Below are 14697 nucleotides of genomic sequence, written 5' to 3'. Positions count from 1 at the left end.
CTAGTGATAGGAAGAAAGTTTAGACAGTAACAAGGGGTAGAAAGTGTAAATACCTCAAGATAGGCTCCAAATAAAGTACTAGGGAATTCAGTGGAGGCAGGATTACTCCCAGCTGAGGGATAGTCCTTTATTAAACTGAGTCTGGCCAAACTTCAGTTCTGTCTTGGGCTCCAAGTAAGTGAAGGAATTCACTAAAGGTCATTTCCCTCTAAGAAAGTCTCTGATGTGGATTTAGCATACAGGATTGCCTCTTCTAGAACCTTCGGTATGTTTCCTCCTACCAGCCTTAAGTCGTCACCTTCTTCCCTTAAGTTTCTTAAGCACTCGTTTTGAGGGTTAATTCCTGTAAATTGAGGCTGAGCTGAGGTGACACAATCAAAGGGAGTTAAGAGTTATGAGCTAATTACGTTTTACTTATTATTTCTTTCCAAAAAGAATCTGGGTGGTCTACGACTGAAAACACCCCCATTTCAAATAAATTGGTAAAATCAAAATAGAAAACCAGGGAAAAAAATGGAAACTTGAAATAAGGCAACCCTAAGAGTGAACATGATTACTAAAATCAAGCTTCAGATTTGGTTCTGAGCTTCTCAGCAGCCAAGGTAAAGAGAGAAAAACGCTGATACCGATCTTGCTGTTGAAAAATGCAAAGAATGCCTATTTTCAAATGAAACTAATTTTAAAAGAAATTTCCTATGCGGAGTATCATAAAGGGCACCAAGGGACGTAACAGGAAGTGTCCTAACAGTACTTTTATAGAAAAGAAAAGAGGATATCACAGCCCTCTTTCTTGTAATAGCCTTCCATAAAAATCAAGACTTGAGTGAAGGGGAGTCTTTGCAGACTAAGCTAATATAATTCAGAATTTGGGAGTTCACTTTATTTTTTAAATTTATTTATTGATTTTTGGCTGCGTTGGGTCTTCGTTGCTGCGTGGGCTTTTCTCTAGCTGCGGAGAGCAGGGGCTACTCTTCGTTGCAGTGCGCGGGCTTCTCATTGCGGTGGCTTCTGTTGTTGCGAAGCACGGGCTCTAGGCATGCGGGCTTCAGTAGTTGTGGCACAGGGGCTCTAGAGCACAGGCTCAGTAGTTGTGGTGCATGGGCTTAGTTGCTCCGCAGCATGTAGGATCTTCCTGGACCAGGACTCGAACCCGTGTCCCCTGCATTGGAAGGCAGATTCTTAACCACTGTGCCACCAGCGAAGCCCTGGGGGTTCACTTTAAACACTAAATAACATATCCACTGGGCAGCCTCCCCCATATATCACTTCTCTCAGCTGAGTCAAATAACTTAAGATTCTTCTCTCTGGCAAGAGCCCAGAGTGTTGGTATTACTTTGGGATCATAGAGTACAGATTCATAGGGTTTGGAAAACAACTGAACAAATGCTAAGTTTGTCATCATCCTTCTACTAAAGTTGCAGAAGCAAATCAGTGTGTTCACACCGCTGAAGACCACCCCAGGTTTCCTCAGAGGTAGGCTGCAGGGGCACCTCAAGGGTGAACCAAAATTTTCCTTAGGAAGTTGCTTTGAACATGCTCCAGCACTTGAACAAATGTTTAATTGCGTCCCTGGAGCTCCATACTGTTTTGGCATGGAAAAAATTTCAGAGCTGGTGTTTCCTAATCACCCACAGTGGCTGGAGGAAAACATCAGTAGGACTCCCACAGTACCTCTGACTGAATGACGAGGCTTTCTGATGAGACTCCAGAATAAGTTCATTGCAAAATGAAATTGAATGAGTTGAGAATAGCTCCCACAAACCAGGACTTTAATTTTATTATAGTTGGTTAGGCTGTTATTTTTGACAGGTGTTAGATACTGCAACCACTTTTTTTTTTTTTTTTTTTTGAGGCCACTTTTGGTTCTTGATAATAAAACAATGTCATCAGACCAGAGGAAAAGGTTTCTCTTCCTATTTACCATGGCAGGGAGTCTTTTAAAAGACAAGGGAGATCATCCTGTTTTATACCCCTCAAAGGATTGTTATCTGATCTGTCAGGAGACTGTTCCTGCTTGTCTTGATTTTTATAGGGGGTATTGGAATGGAGAATTTTTTTTGAATTATTTTTTATTGTGGCAAAATGTATATAATATAAAATTTATTATTTAACCATTTTTCAGTGTACAGTTTAGTGTTGTGCAACCATCACCACCATCAATTGCCAGAAGTTTTCCATCTTCTCCACCTGAAATTCTGTTTCATTAAATACTAACTTCCCATTTCTCTCTTCCCCAGTCCCTGGTAACCACCATTTTACTTTCTGTCTCTATGAGTTTGACTATTCTACCTCCTCATATAAATGGAATCATACAGTATTTGTACTTTTGTGACTGACTTATGTAGCATAGTGACTTAAAGGAGAACTTTTTTAAAAAGGTCATGACTAACTAATAATCTATGTTGAAATCATGCCATGTGACTCATAACCAGTTCTTATCCACAAAATGAAGAGTCGGTGAAACCTGTAAACCATCTTACATTGTTCTAGGCAACTTTCTCCCAAAGGAGATAGGCAATATATCACTGAACATTAAGGAAGGGTAGTTGCATCTGTAACCTACTTGCTCCTTAGGTAAACTGTCAGGCTGAGAGCCTCAGAAATACAGAAAACTGGAAAAAGTTTTGGAGAAACTATGCAAAAATATGGTTGGATTTATAATCGGTGAGATACAGAGAGCTGCTGATAGATCATTAGGAGTGTAAACAGGATCCTACCAGAGGGGTTGTTTGAAATACTTTGGTAAAGACTGGCACACATCAATCAGAACTGTCTGGTCGTGTTTCAGATATCTGTTATTGTGAACAAATAACCGCCAAACCCAACAGCTTAGAACTGCCACTTTATTTTGCTCACAATTTTGTTGGTCAGGAATTTGGGCGTGGCTCAGCTGGGCGGTTCTGCCCTGGGGTTTCTCCTGTGGTCACACTGACATGTCAGCTGGGACATCCAACACAGGTAGGCCAATGATGTTGGCTCTCGGTTGAGAGCTCAGCTGGGGCTACCAATGGAGTGACTACATGTGGCCTCTCCAGCATAGCAGTCTCAGGATATTCAGACTTCTTCTATAGCAACTGGCTTAACCTAGAGCAAACCTCTCGAGAGAGCCAGAGGGACGCTCCATGGCCTCTTATGATCTAGTTTTGAAAGTCACAGAGCATCACTTCTGCCATACTTAATTAGTCAAAACAAGGTTCCAGATTTGCATGAAGTAGACATGCACTTTACCACCCAATGGGAAGAGTAGCAAAGGATTTGCAGCAATTTTTAAAATAACCACTACAGGTAGCAAAATGCTTTAATCCAATTATAGTCAGTGTTAACCAGCTGTGTTGTGGCAGGAGAAGCTTATAGAATCTAGTCCAAGAGGCACCAAGGATCTACAGAATTTTATATAGCTGTTCTGTGATTCTAATATCCCTTTCTCCTTCTTCCTGTCTTTAAAAAAAAGATGTGATGGCTACAGCTCCAGCATCCGTCATGGACCATGAAGCAATCTGGGGAATGGAAGCAACCTACTATGAATGGTGGTGGCTTGTAATAACCTTCTTGTAATAACCTTCCATAAAAATCAAGACTTGAGTGAAGGGGAGTCTTTGCAGACTAAGCTAATATAATTCAGTATTTGAGGGTTCATTTTAAACACTAAATAACATATCCACTGGGCAGCCTTCCCCATATATCACTTCTCTCAGCTGAGCCAAATAATTTAAAATTAAGATTCTTCTCTCTGGCAAGAGCCCAGAGTGTTGGTATTACTTTCCAATCAAAGAGTACAGATTCATAGGGTTCGGAAAACAACTGAACAAATGCTGTTTGTCATCATCCTTCTACTAAAGTTGCAGAAGCAAATCAGTGTGTTCACACCGCTGAACAAAAATGTAAAAAGAGTCACTGATGGCTGTGAAGCCACCATACTAGCCTTGGACTGCCTCTGCAAGAGAAAAAACATTTCTGTCATGTTTTGGCAAATGTTATTTCTGGTCTCTGTCATTAGCAGCTGAAGGTAATTCCTAAATGCTACACTTTCTAAATTCTCTAACTAGCCAATTAAGTTATGAGTCTAGAGAGACTTAGGAGCAGCTAAGCTGAAGATTAGGCTGGTAAAGAAACTAATTTTTAATGTGATATTCATCCATCTCAAGTATAGTTAATCAAAACTGGACTCTTAAGTATCTAAAATATTCAATAGTCATTGATTGAATACTCACTGTGTGGATAAAAAAAGTAAATAAATAATTACAACATTGAGCGATAATGCAAAAACAGAAACAGTGTAAAGTATTTTGGTTGGACAGCTAACAGAGCGATTCATTCAGGTTGATGGATCAGTGAAGGTTCAAAGGTAGTGACATTTGGGTTGGGTCTTGAAAGATGAGTAGGAGCTTACAAGGTGAATAAGGAAGAAGTGGAAGCACATTGCTGGCAGATGGAACAGCATATGTCAAAGCACAGAAGTGTGAAACAGCCCATTGTGTTGGAAGCCCAAAGAGTCCCCATGTTTCTGGAAAAAAGAAGAAGAAAAATACAGTTTTGAAGAGTTTGGATGCTTGAAGTCAGTCAGAGCCAGATTTGAATTTCAGCTCTGGGTAGCTGGGTGGCCTTGGGCAACAGTTATGCAATACATGCTAAGGAGATTGGACCTCATGACATGGATTGAGGGTGCCCCTGCAAGGAGAGAAGAAGATTTGGATTTGCAAATCACTCTGATGGCAGCTCAAAGGATGAATGAAGGAGGGTGACAGATGTCAGAGACAAGTTAGGAGAACTGTCATTCGAAAAACATTTACTGAGTGCCTACTATGTCCACACACAGAGGCACTGAGGATTCAGCAATGACCGAACAAACAAAATTGCCTCCTGCCTTTGGGGAGTTTATGTTGTACCAGGGAAAACAGATAATAAACCAAAAGAGCACATAAATATAAAACATAAGTGCTAAGAAAAACACCCCTACCTGCAGCTCCCTAAGGACAAAGATTTGAGCTCTGAATCAGCCACAGAAAGCCGGTCTCTAGGAATGCCTATTGAGCTTGAAGAATACAGATGCTATTTTTTTTTTTTTTAAATGTGTGGTGAATAGATGGATGAATGAATGAGTGATTCAGTATTTTTATTTATTTATTTATTTTTAAATTTTTATTTATTTATTTAGTTATTTATTTATGGCTGTGTTGGGTCTTCGTTTCTGTGCGAGGGCTTTCTCTAGTTGTGGCAAGTGGGGGCCACTCTTCATCGCGGTGCGCGGGCCTCATTATCGAGGCCTCTCTCGTTGCGGAGCACAGGCTCCAGATACGCAGGCTCAGCAATTGTGGCTCACGGGCCTAGTTGCTCCGCGGCATGTGGGATCTTCCCAGACCAGGACTCGAACCCGTGTCCCCTGCATTAGCAGGCAGACTCTCAATCACTGCGCCACCAGGGAAGCCCCCAGATGCTATTTTTTAAAGCGTCTTCTATTATCTATTTTGTTATCTCCCTCCCTCCCATGTTCCATCTTTTGGTTTTGCTGCTCAGTTTTTTTCAGTGCAATATTTTCCCCATTTCAAAGCTTTTCTTAACCACTAAATCTTAGGAATTCCCAACTACCTTGCAACCCAAAGTTGTACCTTGCACGCGGAGACTATTCAAACATAAAGACTGGGGGAGAAGGGGGATTCGAACTGGTAGTTATTTAAGACCCCTTCACATCCTCTCATTGTGTGCATTTTAGCAGGTGGGTGGGGTGCATCCTCCAATGTTACACACACACACGCCCTCTCAAATGTAACTCTCACTCTAGGTCAACAAATATTTTAATAGGTCCCTTTGAACAGATGTGACCTGTGGATTTATCCGATGACCCCCATCGGAAATAATCTGGGGTAGGGGGAGAAGACTGCCTTCCTCTCCAGGAGAGCCTTTATTGTGTCTAGTTAATGAGCCTCTCTCCGAGCCTCAAACTGGGCGCGTTATTATCCGTGTCGGCAAGGCTGGAGGAAGAGGTAAGTAGCAGACCTCCCGGGCCCCCGGAGCCATCAGCGCTAGTTTTCTCCTGGCCCGAGGGCAGACCGACAGGTATCCACCCGAGTTCTTCTCGGGTTCCCAGCCGAACCACGGAGGGGAGAAAGGTAATCGATTTTGTCTGGGGCTGAGGCGAGCCTAACACTTCCTGCGGTGATTTGCAGCCAGGGCTGGAGGTTGAGAGCTTCCCATTGGCTCGCTGGCCGACGCCGCGCAGTCTGAGTGGGCGGGGTCGGGCGGATGGGCGGGGCCGGGCGAGCCTTGGAAAAAACCCCTGAGAGCAGAGGGGGTGACGGCCACGCCCCCAGCGCGCCCTCCTGGGGGTCCCTTGGCTCGCGGGGTTTTTTCTTTTAAGAATGAGCAGATGCCAGTGACAAGTTAATAGCTCTTCCTGCGCTCCTAGGTTAAACGGAACCTCATTCCTGCCGAGTCTCCTTCCACCGACGTGCCCCAAGCCGCCCGGGCAGGGGCAGGGATTCCGCCTGCCACCCTGCAAGAGGGGCGTAGTGTTCGCGGCTCCTCGGCCGCCTCCGCGCCAGCCTTCGGTCCCGCCCACACTCCTGGTAGCTGACCCCGAGCCCCTGGCCAGAGTCCACCAGGCCTCCTCTCTCACGTGCGCTCGACCGGCTCCTCTCCCCGCGCAGCTCCTTCCCGCACACGTGTGCACACCCACTCCACGTCCTACGCTAGGACCAGCCCGCACCCTGCGTTGGCCCCTCGCGCTGGCCGATCGATCGTGGGAACCGGGCAGGGCCCCTCCGCCCCGGCCCTGTCCCCCATGTCATCCATCTCCCTTCCCGTCGGCCGCCAAGACTTCAAAGGAGGCCTGGCCGCTGGAGTTCCTCCTCCGGGCGACTCAGATCGCGGGCGGTCGGGGCGCGGGCTGGAGCCGGGCGGGCGCGGGGTCCCAGCCAGGCCGCAGCCCAGCCGCGAGAGCCCCGCCGCAGGGGCCTGTTTCCCCCGCGGGTGGAAGCTTTCCGACGAAGGCGGCGGCTTGGTGCCTGACCCTGTCTCCTGAGAGAGTCTCCCTCGGAGCTTAAGCCCTATTTCCTTCCTTCTATCCTCCCTCCAGTTCGGTCACCCCTCACTGATAGGCTCTAATCCTCGGATCGGAATTGCTTCTGCCTGGAAGATTTGGCCGCCTTTTCCGTTGCTCTCTGCGTTCCTGAAAAGCTGATTCGTTCTGAGCCGCATTGATGGCGGGTGCTGGGGGAGGAGGGCTGCTTCCAACTCTGGCACCACCTGGGTGGTCGCCGTGACCGAGATTGCTTTACAGCCATTCTTCTCCTCGACTCTATAAAGGCTATTTTGCATAGAATAAAGACGCTGAGGTAGTCTATTTTGGCATTAATCTTGCAGGGGTACAATGACTAGTCTATATTGATCTTTATTCAACTAGACTATGAGATTTGAGGGTTGGGTTGTGTTACTGAGTTCGATGGCTCCAGGCCCTAGTACAGGGCTTGGTAAATAAATAGTAGCTGTGCCTTCAAATCATGTTGAATTCAACGGAATCAGCTTTTCACCTGAAGCTTTCCTAACATTGTTATATAGAGCTTTCCAAGAAGAAGAGAAAAGAGAAGGAGAGAAAGAAAAGGAGGGTGGGGGAGGGATTCCCAGAATAATTTCAGATCCATTGAAAGAAACAGGTTAGACTTAGATCTTCAAGGCTAAACCACACAGATCCTGCACATCTAAGTGAAAACACAGAAGCCCTCAAACCATCATTAAACACCTCAAGTTCATATTGTTTTCCAGGCTAACAATGCCAACCTTCCTTAATATGTAACATTCTCCAACTTTGCATTGTCTTTATTACTTTTCTGACCCACCTTCAAACTACGTAAATGCTGAGCTGAGAACACAAGACTTAACTGGACAGAGATTGTTCAAATCTGGAAAATGACAACGTATATTTTTTTCAGTGAGAGAACTTTTATCCCATTTAAAGAAAGTGCAAGGGTTCACATAACCAGATTAGCTTTTTAGAAAAATTGGTGGCAGTATGGAGGCAGTGTGCAGAATAACCCTACGTCAGGGAATTAATAAACACAGTATACCCCCTTGCATATTGTTTACAATATAGACAAAAATTTTCATTCAACAATAAACTTTTTTAAAAATTATTTTTAAAGTTCTTTTTTAAAATAAATTTATTTATTTGTTTGTTTATTTTTGGCTGTGTTGGGTCTTCGTTGCTGCGCGCGGGCTTTCTCTAGTTGTGGCGAGCAGGGGCTACTCTTCCTTGAGGTGCGCGGGCTTCTCATTGTGGTGGCTTCTCTTGTTTCGGAGGACGGGCTCTAGGCGCGCGGGCTTCAGCAGTTGTGGCACACGGGCTCACTAGTTGTGGCTCGCCAGCTCTAGAGCACAGGCTCAGTAGTTGTGGCGCACCGGCTTAGTTGCTCTGCAACACGTGGGATCTTCCCGGACCAGGGCTCGAACCCATGTCCCCTGCATTGGCAGGTGGATTCTTAACCACTGCGCCACCAGGGAAGTCCAACAATAAACTTTTGAGATATATTCATTTTGAGACATGGAGCTCTTTATTTTAACCGCTGTATAGTTTTCCATTAAATCAAGAGTCCAGAATTTACTTACTCATCCTCCAATTTGGGTATTTAGAGGATCTTTTTTTTTTCCTGTTAGAAAGAATGTTGTAGCGATGTCCTTGTACTGGCTGGGCTCCTTGTTTGCTTATGAGAATGTTTCTCTTACTTTTGTCCCTAAAAATTAAATTGCTGGGTTGTAGGGTTACATAGCTTCATCTTTACTAGATGGGGCCAAATTGTTCTTCAAAGTGCTTATAACCGTGTGCTTGATTATTAACAGCGTGTCAGACGCCCCCCTTTCCCACATCCCCAGCAACACTTGGTATTATCAGGCTTTTTCCATTTTTTCCCTAATCTCACAGATATGAAATGGACTGTCATTTAAATTTCTATTTCCCTGATTCCTTATTCCAGTCTTCTAAAACATTTAACCAGCATTGTTGAACAGAACTTTCTGTGATGGTGGCACACAGATGGTGGCACTCCCTTTCATGGATTTCTTTTCACTTTAGTTAGTCCTCTAAACTCCCATCAATTTTCCTACAAAGGAAATCTGACCATGTCAACCCAACAACTTTAAAATATGACAAAATCTAAAAAAGGTTTAGATTACCTACAGTTTATTGCCTGTAGGCTTCACCAAATTATAAAGTTTGGCAATCAAGGGTTTTACACCTAGCCCTGCTCAGTATGTCAACTTTATTTCCAGTCGCTCAGTCCTGCAAGTTCTACGCTGAACTTCTCACTCATCACTAATATTCCATAAGCCAGTTCATCTCTGAACCTTTGTACATACAGTTCTCTCAGCTTGTTGTGTTTTTTTCTTCCCTCCCCTACTAGTCATGCTGCTTTACTTTTGTGTCTCCCCTCCTAGTCTGAGCTCCATGAGGACAGAAGAGGTTTTGTTGTTCATCTCATTTTTGTATCCCCAGTACCTATCCTAGTGAAAGCCAAATAGCTGGGGCTCAGTAAATGTTTGCTGAATGCATGAATGAATGAATGAATGAAGTGTTCCAGAAAAAAAATAGCCTGAAGGGGAAAAATCTAAAATACAGTATCGTAACGTTAAAACAATATTCTCTGTCTTAGTCCTTTGGGGCTGCTATAACAAAACACCATAGACTGGCTGGTTTTTAAACAACAAACATTTACTTCTCCCTGTTCTGGAACCTGGAAAGTCCAAGATCAAGTCACTGGCAGATTCGGTGTCTGGTGAGAGCTCATTTCTTCATAGATGGTACCTTTTTGCTGTGTCCTCATGTGGTGGAAAGGGCAAGAGAGCTGTCTAGAGCTTATTTTATAAGGGCACCAATCCAATTCATTAGGACTCCACCTTCATGACCTAATCATCATTCAAATTTCCCACCTCCCAATACTGTCACACTGGGCATTAGGCTTCAGGATATGAATTTTAAGGGGACACAAACATTCAGATCATAGCACCCTCTATCAACCACAGGCTTTAGGTGTTTTGAAACAGGCACTTCTTACATTGATCTGTATTTTCTTCCACTGATCTTTTCATTTCCTCTATGGATTTGTTTTTTTCCTATTAGTATAAGAAAGAAAAAATCCCCCAAACCTATCAATTTGGAATGCTTCAGCTACAAGAAACAAAGAAACAAAAATAAAACAACAAATAAAACCTGATGACCTGTAACTCAAACAAATATTTTTTTCCAAGTTATAAGAAGCTTGAGGGAGACACCTGCTGGGACAGATTCTATGGCATCTCTGCTCATCCCTGACTTTTCCTCAGTGTCACAGAGCTGCTCTTTCTCCTGGCACATTCATATTCAATGCAGGGTAGAAGAAGGAAGGGTCAATGCCCACATGACTATTCTTTTATGAGAAAAGCAAACATTTTCCCACAACATCCCACCATAACAGATTTCCCATCATCTCATTGGTCAGAATTGGGAAAATGACCACAACTAGCTGCAAAGGAGGTAAGCATTACCATCACAATTATAAGCCAAAGCCTGGGACTGAACACACTGCCAACACAAGGCAAATAGAGTTCTGTTAGCAAGGAAGAAAGGGGGTAGTGGATACTTAACTAAGCATCTTCCATAAAACATGATCCCAGCATTTAAATATTAAAACCAAATGTCTGGTCTAATCTCATGTTCTAGCTATTCCCATTTCACCTCCCAGAAGGCATAGAGGCCTGAAGGCTTAGAAGGGTCCAAGATGTATAGGACTTCAGGACTTCTGACTGGCAGGCTCTGTTTGCTCTTAAAAGGAAGGAAAAACAGGAGCAAGGAATGGGGTAGGGTGGTGGGACTGAAAATGGGCTTAGTGGAAAAGAAGAATTTAAAAATTGGACTCAGTTAAGAAGTTGCCGGTAAACTAGGGCTGCCATTTTAGGCTGTTCCCACTGTGACCCACCACTCACAGAACTAGAAATTCAGAAATTTACCTTTTTAAGATATCAAACAGTCCACTCAAGTCCAGGAGGGTGACAGCAGTGCTAAAGCAGGGCAGGAAGAAGAAAGGAATTAAGCTGAAGGGTAGCTGTCATAGTAAATCACCTTTCTATCTTTATTTCAAGTGCTGTGCCCCCGATCCCTGAAAGCAAAAGATTTGGGTCAGATCCTGGAATAAGGCAATAGTTGACGGCAGTTTAGAAGACTAAGTAAAGTGGCAAGAAACCCATGAAAGGGAGACCTATGAACATATTATATCTTTTCTGAATGCTGTCAACAGGGTAGTGGAAAGGGATGAAATAAGAACACTATTTCTTGATAGTGTCAAGAAGATATGGAACTTATTGTTGAGTATATGCATTTATGCCCCATGTGCCTAGCATAACCTTTTCCAAATTCTAACCTTTTTTCAAGTCTTTCCCTGGAATTTACAACTACAATTCATTTGTTCATTTATCTTTTTAACAAGCAACTTGTAGTCAGTTCCATTTGAGTATGTTTCCAGCAACATAAAGAAACCAGCTCTTGAGAGTGACTTATGGTAGAATGATGGAAGACACTGTCTGCTAGATGAATAGTTATTTTAAAAATGTTTACATTGGCCTATGAACAAATTGATAAATTCTTTTCCCCTGTACTTTCAAATGCATTTTTAAATAAGTATATAGGGACTTCCCTGGTGGTGCAGTGAATACAAATCCACCTGCCAATGCAGGGGACATGGGTTCCATCCCTGGTCGGGGGAGAGCCCACATGCTGCGGAGCAACGAAGCCTGTGCACCACAACTACTGAGGCTGCTCTCTAGAGCCTGCGAGCCACAACTACTGAGCCCACGTGCCACAACTACTGAAGCCTGCGCACCTAGAGCCTGTGCTCCGCAACAAGAGAAGCCACCGCAATGAGAAGCCTGTGCACTGCAATGAAGAGTAGCCCCCGCTCACCACAACTAGAGAAAGCCAATGCAGCCAAAAAAAATAAATAATAAATAAGTGCTTTAAAAAAAAAAGTATATAGACATCTTTTAAAGGAAGACAACCTATTCTAGTCTCCCTATGACTGATCATCTAAGTTGTCCAGCTTATAATAAAAATTTACTGAGCAAAGTGTGCAAAGAAGTCGGAAAATGTGAGTCATAGTCAAAGAAAAGAAGCAGTCAATAGAAATAGATACTGAGATTCCTCAGATGATGAATTAGGGGACAAGGACTTTATAAAGCAGTGATAATAAATATGTCTAAGAACTTAGGAAATAATAGACATAATGACAGAATAGATGGGAATTATCAGGAGAGAGCTGATAACAAAAAAAGAAATAAATGGAAATTCTAGAACTGAAAATTATAATATCTATAATGGAAAACTCATTGAATTGGTTTAACAGGACACTGGAGTCTGCAGAACAAAGGCCAGTAAACCTAAGTACAGATCAATAGAAATTATTTAATCCATAGAACAAAGAGAAAAACAGTTTTTAAAAAGTGAATGGTAGCAAAATTTCAAGCAGCTTAATGTATGTGTTGGAGTCTCAGAAAGAGGAAAGAATGGAGTAGATTTTTTAAGGAACCTTCATACTGTTCTCCATAGTGGCTGTATCAATTTACATTCCCACCAACAGTGTAAGAGGGTTCCCTTTTCTCCACAGCCTCTCCAGCATTTATTGTTTGTAGATTTTGTAATGATGGCCATTCTGACCGGTGTGAGGTGATACCTCATTGCAGTTTTGATTTGCGTTTCTCTAATAATTAGTGATGTTGAGCATCCTTTCATGCATTCGTTGGCCATCTTAATGTCTTCTTTGGAGAAATGTCTATTTAGGTCTTCCACCCATTTTTTGATTGGGTTGTTTGGTTTTTTTTATATTGAGCTGCATGAGCTGTTTGTATGTTTTGGAGATTAATCCCTTGTCAGTTGCTTCATTTGCAAATATTTCCTCCCATTCTGAGTGTTGTCTTTTCATCTTGTTTATGGGTTCCTTTGCTGTGCAAAAGCTTTTAAGTTTCATTAGGTCCCATTTGTTTACTTTTGTTTTTATTTTCATTACCCTAGGAGGTGGGTCAAAAAAGATCTTGCTGCAATTCACATCAAAGAGTGTTCTGCCTATGTTTTCCTCTAAGAGTTTGATAGTGTCTGGCCTTACATTTAGGTCTTTAATCCATGTTGAGTTTATTTTTGTGTATGGTGTGAGAGAGTGTTCTAATTTCATTCTTTTACATGTAGCTGTCCAGTTTTCCCAACACCACTTATTGAAGAGAATGTCTTGTCTTCATTATATATTTTTGCCTCCTTTACTGTAGATTAGGTGGCCATAGGTGCATGGGTTTATCTCTGGGCTTTCTATCCTGTACCACTGATCTATATTTCTGTTTTGGGGCCAGTACCATACTGTCTTGATTACTGTAGCTTTGTAGTATAGTCTGAAGTCAGGGAGGCTGATTCCTCCAGCTCCTTTTTTCTTTCTCAAGATTGCTTCGGCTATTCGGGGTCAACAATCCCACTTGTGGGCATGTACCCAGAGAAATCCATAATTCAAACTGATACATGCACCCCTATGTTCATTACAGCACTATTTACAATAGCCAGGACATGGAGACAACCTAAACGTCCATCAGCAGAGGAATGGATAAAGACGATGTGGTACATATATACAGTGGAATATTACTCAGCCATGAAAAGGAACGAAATTGTGCCATATGCAGAGACGTGGATGGACCTAAAGACTGTCATACAGAGGGAAGTAAGTCAGAAAGAGAAAAACAAATATCATATGTTAACACATATATGTGGAATCTAGAAAAATGGTATAGATGAACTTATTTGCAAAGCAGAAATAGAGACACAGATGTAGAGAACAAACGTATGGATACCAAGGGGGGAGGGGGATGGGATGGATTGGGAGATTGCGATTGACATATATACACTACTATGTATAAAATAGATAGCTAATGAGAACCGACTGTATAGCACAGGGAACTCTACTCAATGCTCTGTGGTGACCTAAGTGGGGAAGAAATCCAAGGAAGAGGGGATATATGTATGTGTGTGGCTGATTCACTTTGCTGTACAGCAGAAACTAACACAACATTGTAAAGCAACTATACTCCAATAAAGAAAAATGTAGTAGAAAAAATATTTGAGGAAGTAATAGCCTCAAATTCCCCAAATTTGGTTTTAAAAAGCCATATAAACAAACAAAAAAATTGACCTCCAAATCCAAGAAGCTCTGCAAACCCCAAATAAGTACAAGGAAAACCACATTTCAGCACATCATAGTCAAACTGCTGAAAACCCAAAACAAAGCAAAAAACAGCCAGAGAAATAAAGAAAACAAATCATATTCAGAGGAATGATGAGACAAATGAAGGCTGACCTCTCATCAGAAACAATGAAGAGATACATTGAGTATATGGATATTACTTTTGTAATATTGAGGGGGGAGGAGGAGACAAATGAGGAAGAGGAAGAAAAGAATAACAGTAGGGCAGCCAAACAGAAGAAACTGCTAGGTGCTGGAGGTGGATTTGAAGGTGCCTTGTAGAAGCAGCTTGGCTGCTCTACCTAATCTAGAGAATATAAAGGAAGTAACATGCATGAAACCCTACCCTCAAGGAGCTAATAATGTTGCTGGTAGTGTCTGATTAGCTGTAATAAGGTCAAAGAAAGAAGAGACAGAAGTGAGCTAGCGTGGCTTTGGAAGGCAGGGAGGGGCGGGTGGGAGGAGA

At 42.7% G+C, this 14697-nt stretch overlaps 1 long non-coding RNA gene across 1 annotated transcript in view; it reads right to left on the bottom strand.

Annotated features, from left to right (window-relative positions):
- Positions 1-11024, bottom strand: part of LOC133100947 (uncharacterized) — a 160201-nt gene extending 149177 nt beyond the window's left edge. Inside the window, exon 1 of the long non-coding RNA XR_009702562.1 lies at positions 10972-11024. This is a non-coding gene — a long non-coding RNA (uncharacterized LOC133100947). The remainder of the gene's footprint in view (positions 1-10971) is intronic.
- Positions 11025-14697: the final 3673 nt, after the last annotated feature.

Source organism: Eubalaena glacialis, chromosome 11 (assembly GCF_028564815.1).
Source record: "Eubalaena glacialis isolate mEubGla1 chromosome 11, mEubGla1.1.hap2.+ XY, whole genome shotgun sequence".
Lineage (NCBI taxonomy): Eukaryota > Metazoa > Chordata > Mammalia > Artiodactyla > Balaenidae > Eubalaena > Eubalaena glacialis.
The sequence above is the reverse complement of the archived record's forward strand: the minus strand, read 5'-3'. Positions and strand labels throughout refer to the sequence as shown.